This window comes from Musa acuminata, chromosome BXJ1-5 (genome assembly GCF_036884655.1).
Source record: "Musa acuminata AAA Group cultivar baxijiao chromosome BXJ1-5, Cavendish_Baxijiao_AAA, whole genome shotgun sequence".
Lineage (NCBI taxonomy): Eukaryota > Viridiplantae > Streptophyta > Magnoliopsida > Zingiberales > Musaceae > Musa > Musa acuminata.
In genome coordinates, this window is record NC_088331.1 from 17,645,840 (window position 1) to 17,658,446 (window position 12,607).

Genomic DNA, 12,607 nt, shown 5'->3' on the forward strand with positions numbered 1-12,607 from the left:
CTGCCGATTGGGCAACAAGCCGCAAAAGAGGACGATGCGCCAAAGAATCGGACAAAGTGCCAACCAATGACGTGCCGGGCAACAGAATGTCAATTCGCTTAATAATAATTGTCTAGATCGGAGTAGAGTTTTTGCTTGTGTGTGCAGGATTAACTACAATAACGACAAAGACATAAAGCAAAACAAAGTCTCAGAGTCAATTATGAAGGATTCATTGCGAGTTCGAGAGTTCGACGGAAGTCTGAAGGTTCGTCGGGAATGCTGCCGGAACTAGCCAAGAATGAGTAGGGAGCTTGCCGAAGGGTTTTTCGGAAGCTCGCCCGAAGGTTCGTTGGAAGTTCGCGGAGCTCGCCGAGAAAGATTGGAGCTTGCCAAAGAAGCTCATCGGAACTCGCCAAGATTAAATCGTGAAGTCTAGGAGCTTGCCGGGAGTTCGCAGAATGGTTTCCGAGAGTTTATCGGAAGACCGCCAGAAGTTCGCCGGAAGCTCGCCGGAAGAAGTCTTGACTTACGAACTTTGTAATAGCTTAGAAAATGTCTTTAAATTCATAGTTAGCACGTTAATTAGGGTTAGAATTAGGTGTTAATCCTATAACCCAAGTAGGGGCCAATTGGGCCTGAGTTCGGATTGGTTTGGGTCAAGTTAGGAGCCCAACCAGTGAGCTGATTTGGCCTAGGCGGTGGCACTGCCTAGGCTGGGCGGTTGCACCGCCCAGCACCCGAGAGCTGGGCGGTGACACCTCCTGGGCTGGGCGGTTCCACCGCCTAGCACCCGAGGGCTGGGCGGTGGCACCGCTTGGCTAGGCGGTGGCACCGCCAGCATCGGGAACATAAGAGAATTCAAATTTTTGGAGCCCAAATTTGAATCCTCTTGAGGCCTATAAATACCCCTCAAGTCTCAGCTGAGAATACAACTTTTTGAGCAGCAAGTGATTGAGAGAAAAGTCTTAGAAGAGTCTTTGCTAGTCTTGTTTTCAATTTGCTAGTGTTCACCTCCTTCTTTCTTGCTGAAAATCTGTAAGAGAGTGAACCGCTTGTAAAAGTTGTAAGAGGGGTATTTACCCTTCCCTTTCAAGATATTTGCTAGTGGAAGGTGGGAGCCTCATTGAAGAGGGGCCTCGCAAGTGGATGTAGGTCATTTGACCGAACCACTGTAAAATCGACGTAATCTCTGGTTTGCATTTACTTATTGTCATTTATATTACTGCAAACCATTTGCACTTTAATGCTATACTGCTTTGTCTCCATCTTACTTATCTCTTCAAGTTAAAACACAATTGAAACGTTTTTAAATGAAAACGTTGCTTTTATCGTAATAAGTTTCCGAAAAGTGTTTAAATCGTGAAAAGTTTATCGCACTTCACCGTTGCACTAATTCACCCCCCCCTCTTAGTGCCGCTCTGATCCTAACAACCCCCCCCTCTTAGTGCCGCTCCGATCCTAACAACTTTAACATGATTCCCTACATTGATAAATATCTCATTCTCTTTTGATTTTATCTCTCTTCATTTTTCTTTTTATTTTAATGAATATCTATTATTGGTAACACATGATGAAGCATCAAATTAATCCATCAATAATATCTGTAATATTTGATTTGAACCATATAAAGGTTATATTTATACCTTTTTCATTTCAAATCAAATCTTATAGTATATTTCTTTTTCATATAACTTTATCTGCTACAAAAGTAACACTTAATTATGAAGATATTCTTTTACGAGTTTATATAGTAATTATAAACTCAGGTGGACTTATGCTTCATCCTTATTTTAGTGTTACCTACTCCGAGTAATACTCAAAATATTATGAGTCTTGAGCTTACAACTTTATCATTTATTTTGAGGATATAATCTTAAATTCCTCAAATACTATCATAGTAAAGTGTCAACTAATGACTTATTAGAAAATTTAAATTGATCCTTAGATATTATCATGTGCTAGTTGTAAATTGTACTGAAGTCTAAGTATCATAAAATTGAGTCTTTCATACCTTTCTTGATTAGTCACCTCAATTATTTATTTCATAGAACTTTCAGTAATTAATATTATGTTCTATTCAATTAATATGGTCAAGGTCTCACTCACTCAATACAACTTGTATATGCTCAAGCCATTTATTTCAGAAAGTATAGGGACATTTACAAAAACAGAAGTGCCATAGTAATAATATAACATTAATGCTTTGAGTTTCCAAAACATGATGAACTATTAATATCATCTATATTTTGCCTTTGGATGAAATATTGACATATCTGGTGTTAACTCAAAATCACTTATGGAGGACTAATACCATCCTTGTGGAATAGTATTGTTACCTTTGGGTATACAACCCTAAACTGTAAGAATATCCAAAACAGTATCATCCTACCCATCACATAATTATTTGAAATAGATTCTCCTTTGGGATTATCTAAATCTCATAATTATATATGCCATCATGAATATTATTTTATTTAATGTCATTTAGGATGAATTCCATAATGTATTTTATAGATTATTGGTCCAAGTCACTTTGGTGGCTGCAAGACCAATACAAAAAGATAAAATATAATCTAAAATATCCCATGAATGACATGAACTTTATTGTAATTCATATCCCATAAGCCTATCATCCCAGGCTACTTTGGTAGTTATCGGTCAGATAAAACTTAGGAAGATAAATTATAAATAATATTCATTAAATTTCTTTATCTTGATTCATGTTGTCATTGTGAATATTATTTTATTTAATATCATTTAAGACTAATTTCATAATGTATTTTATAAATTATTGGTCCAGGTCACTTTTGTGGCTGTAGGACCAATACAAAAATATAAAATATAATCCAAAATGTCCTATAAATGTTAAGACATTTATTGTAATTCATATCACAAAAGTTTATCATCCAAGGCCACTTTGGCAGCTACAAGTCAGATACAACTTAAAGAGATGAATTACAAATAATATTCATCAAATTTCTTTAATTTAGGCTAAGTAGTTCGAATAACAACCATAATAATTATTGAACATTAATGCTAAGCAGTTTAATAATAAAATAATAACCATAATAATTATTGAATATTAATGTTAAGCAGTTCAATAATAGAATAATAACCATAATAATTATTAAACATTAATGCTAAGCAATTCAATAATAGAATAATAATCATAATAATTATTGAACATTAATCAGCAAAAGAAAACTCATATGATAATCTTGATAACATATAAATCATATCTTCATGTGAAAGGTAAACATTATTTCACAATTTCAAATATATACATGTGAATAACTAAATAAATATCCAAGAACAATAATTGGATTTTATTTACCACATGTATAATCAATCATTCATATGAGAAAACAATAAAGTAAACCATAATTTATATTTTTTTAATAAAAAATTAAATCCAATTAAACAACCAAAATATAATTATGATTAAATTCAATCATAATTATAATAAATCATATTTATCAATTTTATAATTAAGAATATAAACCAAATTTCTCAATTTCATAATGATAAAACTATAAATATTTGATAGGATATAAATCAAAAATATGTAATTTATGAATGACAGAACTATAATTTGGTAGAAATTAGACTCAAGGGTAAAATTATAAATATGTTGACTGGAATTACGAAATTTGTAAAGGGTGAAATTGTAATTTTGCAAAACCTAGCCTCGAGGTTAAAATCGTAATTATGCTAAAACCCTAATCTGCCTTGCGGCCACCGCTGTCGCAGCTCGTGCTCGTGCGCAGCCGCTGCAACGCTCGATGCGACACTGAAGGGCTGGCCGCGATTGTTGCCACCGCGCGTCCGCTTCGTTGGCACCTGCCCACGCGCGGTCGCTACCGCCGTGGGGGCTGCCTTTGTCGACAAGCGGCCATTGCGGCGGTTCCTGCCCGCGCTTGGTCGTCGCCTTGGCGCGGCCACTGTCGCTGCCCTCTGTCCACGGGGGCAGCAACTACCGCCATTTGCGGCCACCACCCTTCCGCAAGCGCCTTCTACGGGCGCCACCATTATGTGTGAAGGTGGCGGCCGCCCTCACGCATAATAGTGGTGCCCGCAGAAGGCGCCTGCGGAAGGGCGATGGCCGCAGATGGCCGCTGCCACTGCCCTCTGTTCACGGGGGCAGCGGCCACCACCCTTCTGCATGCGCCTTCTATGGGTGCCACCATTATACGTTAGGGCGACCGCCGCCTTTACACGGGGTGCAACCATCACCTTTCGCGGTCACCGTGTTCACAGGCGATGCGGGATGCCTTTGGTGCCGCCACCGCTCGCAAGCTGCGGGGTGGTACACGGCCCTTTGTCGACAATGATCAACAGAGATGATCGTCTCAATAACATCAATGATAGTAAACAGTAAATTCATCGATGAAACATAAAATTATACATTGCTCATAATCAGTAATAGAGCAAATCATATAGAAAAAACATATCAATAATATCCGACGAATCATTCAGGCATCGTAAACAAAAATAATAGATCTAATATATTTTATCTCAAGAACCTGGCTCTGATACCAATTGTTAGCATAAAATTTGTAATCATGCTATCTGTAATGCGAAAAAACTTTTATGCCAAGATTCAAATAAAATAAATTGGATCTAATAATATTACGATGCGTACCTTTCTTGTTGTTTAGAAGAATAAACCTTATCTGATCTACAAACGCTTCATCTTCGGATATGAAATATCAATCTGCAAGGATATACAAGGAGAACTAGATCCTTCTCCTCTCTTCCTATCTTTTCACAAGACCACCTAGATTGATGGATTAGGGGATTAGGGGAGAGGGAGATTGAGAGAAAAACCTTAATCTCTCAATTTCTGAGATGCTACTCAGATGCACTCAGATGCACACTTAGCCCCTAGAGGTCCTGTCTATTTATAGGCGAGAGCAGAGGGTCTAGGATAAGTTATTAGGAGAGTTCCTCCCATCAAGGTTATCTCCTAAGGAATCCTAATTTAACATAGACTTCTTTTCTATTGGCCAATAACCGTAATCAGAATCCAATCATATCTATAATATATCTTATCTAATTAAATAGGGCCACATACTCTAACAAGAGCTTCTACTTTCACTACTGATTTGCTGTTCTGTATCATACTGTTGCTCAGAGAAGGATGACCAACTATCACCATACTGTTATTGCCCGTATGATTCTCCATAATACGATGGCTATGAATACGATAAGCCTTTTTCTGTGTCTATATCATATATGCTCTATCGCATTTGTTCATATTCATCCACTGCCTTCCCCTTCCCCTTCCGTGCATAAACTTGACCAGTATCTTGTCGAATTCTATGATCTGAATCTTGAGTGGCATATGTAAAATATTGCTCCTTAGTCCATTCACCACCCTCAAGTTATATAGATGAGATCAACGACTACCTGGCATCATCGCCATCATCTGTTGAGGAACTGCTATCCGTGTTGCTGTCATGTCTCTAGATCGAGCGAGAAAGAGAATCTGATTGTGAAGGTGTCTCATCGCCTGACTTGATTCTTTCCAATGATGCAACCAATGCTACTGTCTTCCCCTTTGGCTTAAATAGGGGAGAGAAGAATGACTTAAATAGAATGAGAAAGGGCTCCAATGGTCAAATTGACTGTTGGAGCACTGTAGGACTGCTGCCGTGTGGTAACGGTCAATTTCGACCATTACCGAGTGGTACCGGGTGATAACGATTGAAATCAACCATTACCGAGTTGTGTCGGGCGATTACCCCGTATCATCCAATACGGAGTTTTTTGAACATACCGCCCGGTAGCGGGCGGTCCGTGTACCGGTAGCCTGTCGGACCGGTACATACTGCCCATACTGGGCAATACAATTCGGTATGTCAAACCTTGCTTGAAACTATGATGATGCACAATGTATAAAATTTTGATTTTGATCACTATAATGGAAATTGTTTCACTTGAATTCAAAGGTTATGATTCCTTTTGAATTCAAGTTTGACTTATCTCAATATGGCATATAGATAGGGAGTGTTAATGTTAACTCTATCATCAAATGGTTATCATCATCAAAAAGGGAGAGATGGTTGAATCTCGGATTTTGATGATGACATCAATTGGTGAATTAATGATCTAATCCATGTGTTGAGATAAGTGATGCAGGACTAACTATGATCGTGAGAAAGGCAAAATGATTAAAGAAAAATCCAAGTTGGGCCGGAGTCAATGATCGGGCATCGGGTCGGATGAATCAGGGGATACATCGAAGGATCAAATGATGTGGTGAAAGCTCACCAAAAGTTCATCGAAAGCTCGCTAGAGGATCACCGGGAGTTCGTTGAAAGCTCGCTAGAAGATCGTCGGGAGTTCGCCAAAAGTTCATTGAGAGTTCGGTTAAATAATTAACATGCTGAAAAACTTAGATTATGCGTATCATAATTGTTTTAGCCTTAACTATCATAGTTTAGACTATAATTTGAGTTAGTTTAAGAGAAATCCTACTAACTCAATTAGGGACCAACTTAACCCAAAATAAGACTGAATTGGGCTAGTTAGATGGCTTATTCAACCACTTGGAGTCACATCAAGCGGTGGAACCACCTAGATTGGGCAGTGGTACTGCTTGAGGCTCACCCTCCTAGATGGTCTAGGCGGTGATACCGTTGGCAATTAATGCTGCCAGGCGGTGGTACCGCCCAGTGTCAGTTTGCAAGCGGTAGGATCGCCAATACCCTAAAAACCCAGGATGAGACACTTTTTGGCTACATTTTTGAAGCTATTGGGGCCTATAAATATCCCACCCTTTTCTGTATGAAAGAGCATGAAAGTGTGAACAAAAATCTTAAGATTTTAGATTGTAAAATTGCTAAGTGTTGTCCTCCTCCCTTTCTAGTTTTGTGATCATTCAAGAGAGGTATGAGGCATGTAAGGGTTGTCTTCTAAACCCATAAAAAGGAGAAAGTATTATAAGAAGGTGGTTGGTCTTCACCCATTGAAGGAAGACCATTAGTGGACGCCGGTAGCCTCAACAAGGAGGAATCAAGAGTGGATGTAGGTTACGATGACCAAACTACTATAAATTTGGTGTGATCTCTTCCTTATCATCTCTATTCTGATTTTTCTTTATATTGCCTATTGACTTGGCTGCTTAGTGCACTTCACACCTTCTTTATGTTCAACACATTTTCGATATGTGTTTAATCGAAACAAAGTTTTCCAACTCGACGTAATTTTTAGAAAAGCACTAATTCACCCCCTCTGTTAGTGCCAACTTAATCCTAACACTTATATTCGAACCTCTACTTATCGCAATGCCTACCATATGTATGTGACCCTCTAGGCCCAATGTCGAGCTGGCCGTGAGTTATACATGTCAGAACTCCTTCTAGCTCAGTGAATTATTATCTCTCAATAATAATTCACTCGACTCATCGACTACGGACGTACTAGACCACTATGCCATAGTCACCAGATGATATAGGGGAATCTAATACTTTGGATCTATCTGTCCTCAATAACCATGTACCTATAGTCCTTTATCAATCTAATATCCTAAAGACCATATACCGAGCATGGTACTATCAGACCCATACGGTTTCATCAAAAAATTTAAATATAATTTCATCAAAAAATTTATCAATAGTATATTATTCATCAAAAATTTTAAATATAATTATATTTTATTTATGTTCCAATTGTTAGGATCAAGAGCGACACTAGGGGAGGGTGAATTAGTGCAGTGAAAAAATCGTCGGTTTTGTAAGATATTCGTTCGTTAAAAACTAATCTCGGAAAGTGCTTGACTTTAAAGTAAATGAACTAGCAATTAACTTAGAAAGTAATAGCAGTAATAAAAAGCAGAATAGAAATGAGCACACCATAATTTATAGTAGTTCAGTCATTGTGACCTACATCCATTTTCGATTCCTCCTCCGTCGAGATCACCAATGTCCACTAATGGTCTTCCTTCAATGGGTGAAGACTAACCACCCTCTTTACAACACTTTCTCATTTTCAAAAGTTTAGGAGACAACCCTTACAAGCCTCAAACCTCTCTTGAATGATCACAATACTTAGAAAGGAAGGAGGACTCTTAGCTCTTTTATAACACTTTTAACACCCCAAGACTTCAAGATATTATTCACACTTTTATGCCCTTTCATGGAGAAACGGGTGGGGTATTTATAGGCTCTAATGGCTTCAAAATTGGAGCAAAAAAATGTCACATCCTGGATTTCTAGGGTATTAGCGGTACCACCACCATTATTGGGTGGTACTACCACGTGTAGACTAACATTGGGCGGTACCATCGCTCAGTCTGGGTAGTACAATCGCCTGATAGAGCTCAGAGACTGAGCTTTGGTGGTACCAGTTACGAACGAGTTAACACTAAGAGGGGGGATTGAATTAGTGCAGCGGATAAAATCATGTCGGTTTAAAAATCTTTCATACGATAAAAATTGAACTCGAAAGATTACTTGAAATCTCATTCATATATGCAGTGAAAGCAATAGGCAAGTAAAGATTCGATTTGCAGTAAAGGTAAATTGCTCAAATAGAAATGTAAACCATTTTATAGTGGTTCGGTCGTCGTAACCTACATCCACTCCACCGATTCCTCTTCCATCGAGGCCACTGGCATCTATTAACGATCTTCCTTCAATGGGCGAAGATCAACCACCCTTACAACTTGATTCTCCTTTTGATAGGTATGGGAGAGAACCTTTACAACCCTCTTCACTCTTCTCTTAAACAAGACTAATACTTAAGTTTTGAGAGTTCACATAAAATTACAATAGCGTTTTCTTTTCTTTTTTGCTCTCAGTTGTGTGTATGTTAATCAAGGATGAGAGGGGTATTTATAGGCCTTAAGTTGATTCACACTTGGAGCCTAAAAAGGTCTCATTCTGGGTTTCCGAGGTCCTAGCGGTACCATCACCTATGTTGGGCGATACTACCACCTGCAGCACTGACATTGGGCAGTACCACCACCCAGTCTGGTGGTACCACCGCCTGACAGTCTCAGAGACTATGCCATGATGGTTCCACCTATTGGGTCATTGTTTCGGCCTTTTACTTGGCCTAACACAGCCCAAACGTGGCCCAATTAACCCCTAATTGAGTTGGCCCAATTCCAACCTAATTATGTGCTAACTATGAATTTTAAGACATTTACTAAGCTAAATAAGTTCATAAGTCTAGGTTTCTTCTAGCGAGCTTCTAGCGATCTTCCGACGAACTTCCGTTGATCTCTTGGCAATGTTCTAGTGGACTCCCGATAAGCTCCTAGACTTCACGACGATATTTTTGCAAGTTCCGACGAGCTTCTCTAGCAAGCTCCTGGACTTCTCGATCAATTCTAACAACACTTCCAAAGAACTGTCACGGACAAACTTTTAAACAAGATATTTGATGTAATGCTTATGTATGTCCGTGTCTTTTGGTATGTTCATGCCTTGTATAGCATGTAGAGGGGCGGCCGAAGGCTTCATAGTCCCATTTTAGTTAGGTTGGTGGCCTCTTTAGGCTTGTAAATAAAGGTTGTATCATGTGGACACGTGCGAGAGATTTTCGGTCTGTAATGGACCATTTTACCCTTTGTTGTGCAACTGTTCAGAGCTTGTAAAGTATGTTTGTAATTTGCATTGTCTATGAAGTGTTTTTCGGAGATGTTTGCTTGTAGATCCCGATTGAGGTGTTCTCTCTAACTCGTTCTCTCTTTTGGTGGTCCTAAGGGACAATGGGAGGCTTCGGGGAGGCTAACCTTTGTGGACAGACACACAAGGGTGCCGCACGACTTAGGCAAAACCAGCTAAGTCCGTGACAGATGGTATCAGAGCGGGACAAGCACTCATAGAAACACTTAGCATGCAAACGTGGGGGACCTAGCGGGGCTGCGTTGAGGGCAGTCAGCACACGCGCGACCGTTTGGGGGAAAAACGGGCATGGAGATGTAAGGAAAAGGAGTCGCTCGGAGGAGCGGGTATCTGACATTGGCATTCAGAGGAATGGCCAACCCTTCGTGTAAGAGGCACCACGAGAACAGGCAAGCTTGGAAGAATGCTGAGCGCACAAAGGTTGGGATGGCTAAGTTTGAGCTACGGCTCAACGTTGACAACTATACTTGATGGTGCTCAATGTAAGCGAGGCGCTTGGTAAAGGATGAGACCATGCAAAGTGGAATGAGTTGCTCAACGACCAAAAGAGTTATGTAAAGCTCACAGAGGTAAGGGGAATTGCTAACTTGAAGAATTTGGTACTCATGCATGGGCATGTATGCGGACGATGGAATGTTCGTGGCCATCCCAAGGCGACCGAAACTCGGCGCCATGGAGCATTGAAACTTTCTCTTCGACATGTGAAGGATACGTCCGTAGGAGGCTGAAGTGTGCAACGAGTTTAGCATGTTGCTAGGCCTCGAAGGGTGCAGCGGGGGCTGTATTGACATGGAGTCACAATCTAGCAAGTGCGTTTGTAGGAGGCAGAACAATGCATAGTTTGTTCAACAGGTCGGAGTAGTCCAAGGGGATGGTGGTCTCCGAAACGAAGAGAGATGTTGCTCCAATGGGACATTTATCTAGGAGGGATAAGTCCCGGCTCTCTAGAGGGAGAATCATGTGAGACGGACCTTACATGTTGAAGAGGAGTACCTCAACAAACAACAACTCCACGAAGCTCAATGGACTGAGTAAGCGATGAGGAGTCATCGCATGATCTCGCTCAAGAGAATGCATTAGTGGATACATTGCGAGATCAAGTGGGGGAGCGACCAAAGCAACTTAAATGAAGGCACACTTGGAGTCGATGTGGAGATCAGACTCAAGGGAGGGCTGACCCGTGGAATGGTGGGCACGAGGACCACCATCGACTCAATGTGAAAACGAGGAGTGGAGCAACTTGGGTATAACTTGGTGAAGTACTCAAGCCACATGAAGGGCCAGCATAGAAGTTGGAACGTGGAGCAGAGGCACAATGCTTTCCTTAGACAAAGGTCAATGATATGAACTCATACAGAGGCAAGAGTAGGATCATGTTGTTCCATAGGTCCTTCATTCTAACGGAGCAGACTCATCTTGCATGGTGCCAAAGACGAAGGGAGCTTCTGGGCATATGCACCTTATCTCGGAGGAGCATTTGATGGAGGAACTAAGGCAACTCAATTTGCGGAGGCGAAGTTGGGTTCTGGAGGCCTTAGCATGGGGCAAGAGGACTCAGAGGTGGGTACTCTTGAAGAATATGCCACAGTATTGCCATTCAAGTTGCCATGAAGGGAACGGTGTGCTAGTCATAGGTGCCCAGCAAGCCAATCACGTGAGTGATGGCACATGTGACTTGATATAGAATCTTTTTGCTTATTATATTTTGGCGTATATCACTTTATAACTATTGCATAAATACAAATATATATATATATATATATATATATATATATATATATATATATATATATATATATTGTGATGTCTTTGGATTTGTGCAATGAGAATCGGATCGTGATGAGATCACGATAATGAGATCGATTCACCTTTAAACACATATCCTAAATAATCCCGGTCATAGGTTACTCGAGAGGGACATCGTGATAACCGGATAGACTGGTGTGCTGTATACCCGTCCATATGATGGATGCAGTTGGTCTCATAGCTGCTCGTGTAGGGACACTAGAGATACAGTACAAGTGCTAATTGGAGAATGAGTTCACTGATTGATCCGCTTACGGAATGTTGGATGGCTGATGATGCCTTATTGTCAGACAACGATTCCGTAGTCCTAGTGGTGTATCTGGTCCTTAGACATGAGACACCAAGGTTGTCCTGTATGAGTGCTCTACTCTTTGATACCAGACTTATAAGTTTGGCTGTCCCAGATCTAGTACAGCTGGTCATTGGGAGTGGTAGTCGACCTTACGAGGGCTATTAAGTGTCGATAGAGGATCATCTACTCTCGGCGTCATGAGAGGAATATCCCATGTGTTATTGCTCAGACAAATCCCTGGCCAGGGTCATTCGGGTTGAGAGAGAAAGAGTTCTCCGGGAGAATCCGATTAGAGCGAGACTCGAGTAGAAATCGTATGGGTCTGACAGCACCATGCTTGATATACGATCTCTGGGATATTAGATGGATGAGGGACTATAGGTACACGGTAACTGAGGACAGACAGGTCCAATGGATTGGATTCCCCTGTATCGTTTGGGGACTACGGCGTAGTGGCCTAGTACTTTCGTAGTCGATGAGTCAAGTGAATTATTACGGAGATAATAATTCACTGAGTTAGAAGGAGTTCTAACAAGTATGACTCACGGCCAGATCGATATTGGGCCTTGAGGGTCACACATATATGGTAGGCATTGCGATGAGTAGAGGTTCAGATATGAGATATCCGACGGAGCCCTTGTCTTATTGGATGCAGATCCAATACCCACTAGGGGAGGACCCATTAGGGTTTGACAAGGGACCTCTATAAATAGGAGGGATTCAGAGCCTCATTGGCTAGAGTCTTTACTAGCCTTTCCTATTCTCCTCTTCCTCTCCACCTCAAAGCAGGTCTGGAGTTTTGAGGAGCGTCGTCGCAACCCTACTGTGTGGATCACCGCTAGAGAGGACGCTTGACCTCCTTCACCCTCTCCTAAGGATCTGCAAGGAAAAA